The following is a 2,958-nucleotide window of genomic DNA, read 5'->3' on the forward strand; positions in this document are numbered from 1 at the left end:
CACATATTTCAAATGACAAACTTTCTTTGTAAAACTGAAAGTAAATGGGAAACCTGATCTTTGACATGCTACAGTGTCTGATACATTATTTTTCCTCAAGCTCATCCCAAGCCACTTGTTGCAGTTACTGCTTTTCCTTCTCACCTTTGTGACAAGACAACATTCAGTTTTTTCCATTTTATTAAATTTTCTAAAGAATGTTTAGCTTCTAAACTTAAGTGAAATGTTTAATAAAGTGCAAATAATGAAAGCATTTAAAAAACATTTCATCTGTACTTGTCATTCTTACTGTATAAAAAAGTATGTGAGAGCAGAGACTCAGTCTGTGGTCCACACACTTTTTTTGACTGCTTATAGTGATAGTTTAAACTTTTACAAGAAAATAATAAATGACTGCATAGTATAAAAATTAAGACAACCCACATAAAATTTAGAGTCACCTGATCAGCTTAAGGAATTGTGTATTCCTTCCAGAGCAGGCAGAGCTGAGCCTGGACATCCTGGGGTCATGGCTCGTGAGAATAAAGAAGCTAACTGTAGCAAAACAAGTAGTAATCAGGGTAGAGGTGTTCACCAGCCACCAACTGGAGTTAGGTAAAACGGTAAAAAATAACGATGAGATGGAGAAGACAATATGAAACAATAGAAAGGTGCTCACTAGGACAAGAATGCTTTGAGTGACTCTGGACTCAGGGAAGGGGCTGGGAGAGAGGTTGGTCCTATAAGTTTGTTCGACCCGCTGCTTGTGCCTCTACAGGATCAACACCATGGAGTCACTGACTGGCCCAGGCCATGAGGCAAAAACACAAAACATCATAGGATGATGACGATGTTATATGCAGTAATCCTGTAAATTTGTTAACTACTGCAGAGCAGTATCCCACATCCTTTTTCTTTGTGTTGTTTTTGCCATTTCACTTCCCAGTCATATTTATAGAAAAAGTAATATTTACCGGTATATTCACAATCCAGCACAGTATTTTGGAGGACCTAATGTACTTGGGAGCTTGTAGTTTCAGCTCTGCCAATCTCAAGTTCATGGGGCTAATCATCATGGCCTAGAAGATACTCAGTAGTCAGGTTGTACCAATGGACACACCCCTGACCACTCTGTGAACATAAACAAGTTTGCACCCAATATCACTGAGGAAATATTTCACCCCCAACGTGGCCACAGTCTGCTGTGGGACTCTTTTAGGGAGGGTGATCAAGAAGTTGGCTACAGTTAGGTACTTGAGAATAAAATCCGTGGACCTTAATGTGCACCTGGTGAAATAAAGGAAACTATAATGGTAAAGAAGAAAGAAATTCCCCAGAAACCCAAGTAGGGTCTGAGATAAGAAGGTTATTCCTATTGCCAAATCCCTGGGAGCCATTTGCTATTTTCCAATGACTGGAATCTCATTCAGAGTGAGCAACTCCTGCATGGACACATGAGGACCGTTTTGTCATGGCAGCTGAAATCCAGTATTGTCCACTTACCATTGTTTTTAACCCATAACTTATTAAATTCCACTTTTCTTTTGCTAACAGTTTTGCTGTCATACACACAGACATACGTACATGCACATCCATGGTAACAGTTCTACATTAGTGTTTTAAATATAACTTTCATGACACTTCTAAGAAGCACTTTATTATTCTCATTTTGCAAGCACAAGAAGGCTGACTGAGTATTTCTATAGTAATTTCTTTGAAGGGGCAGTATCAGAAGTTGACAATGTACTTAACCTCTATGTTGTCTCAACATCAGACATATTCAGTTATTTAAATAATCCACATATTTTCATAATAATTTTGTATATCATGTTAGATTTTAAAATAATTGTAGCTTTTCTTAGATTTTTCCGTTGTGACTGTGATAATTTTTTATTTGCAATTGTTTATTTTTAAGGCAAATATCAACTATAGTGTCAGAGATCCAAGTAAAAATATTAGACTGTAGTCTAATCTTAAAATAATAATTATATGAGACAAATGGAATTTATTGAATGCACAAATGAATTTATGTTGGAATTGAAGGAGACTCTTTTGCATCTTAACCAAGAAACAGCACACAATAAAACGACTGCTAAACAAAGGGACATGGAACAGGAGTAGGAGATAAAATATTGCAGAGTAGAAGTTAAATTATCATTAATACATTAAGAAAATTTGTATTTGTGAATGCAAAAGTATCAAATGTAATTATTCCTATGATATAATTGTTAAATATTTTAAAACCTAAGTTTATTATGCAGAAGAAAAACTGACTTTATGAAGAAAAACAGTCTCATTATAATGAATAGACAACAGATGTCACCACACAGTTACAGTCTCCACTAAGTGTATAATATGCCCATAGTTGGTAAAAACCTATTATAAAAAATACTATTTCTGAACACAATAAGGTAATTTAGTTCACGACATCTTATACATTATCACAGACTTCTGGGTATAAAACACCTCTACTAATCCTGGAAATGTTGTCGCTGACTCTTGTAGTGAAGATACAATACTAGCAGATTAATTTCCAAATTATACTACATAATATCAATAAAATAATTTTATGACTTTGTAAAACTCAGCAATGATGAGCAATGAGGATTATATTAATTAAATTAGAAGTAGTTAGGGGCTGGTTTAGGGTCCTGACCTTCATTTCTTCTCCACAAATGTATTCCATGACTCAGTAATTATTGCCTCCTTCCTGCATGCCTTTTGCACTGAGTTAGTTTCTAGCCCCGAAGAATTCATATTCCAGATAAGACCTATTGCTCCATCTCCCAATGCACTTTCTTTACCTGCAGACTGTGCCTCCTAGACAAAAATTATAAAGTATTCACTGAACAGCTTCTTGCTGCAAGGATGAAGAGCTCAGGTGATGCTTAGGACACCCATTGAGTATGTGGGAGGGAGGCAGCCAGGTCTGGGATATGGGCTTGTGATCCTGTGACCTCATCTCCCCACACAACTGCA

The 2,958-nt window shown here is 36.3% G+C and overlaps 1 pseudogene; it reads right to left on the reverse strand.

The window, feature by feature from the left end:
* Positions 437-1,376, reverse strand: PANTROV1R-PS255 (vomeronasal 1 receptor panTroV1R-ps255 pseudogene; annotated as a pseudogene).

This window comes from Pan troglodytes, chromosome 18 (assembly GCF_028858775.2).
Source record: "Pan troglodytes isolate AG18354 chromosome 18, NHGRI_mPanTro3-v2.0_pri, whole genome shotgun sequence".
NCBI classification, from domain to species: Eukaryota; Metazoa; Chordata; class Mammalia; order Primates; family Hominidae; genus Pan; species Pan troglodytes.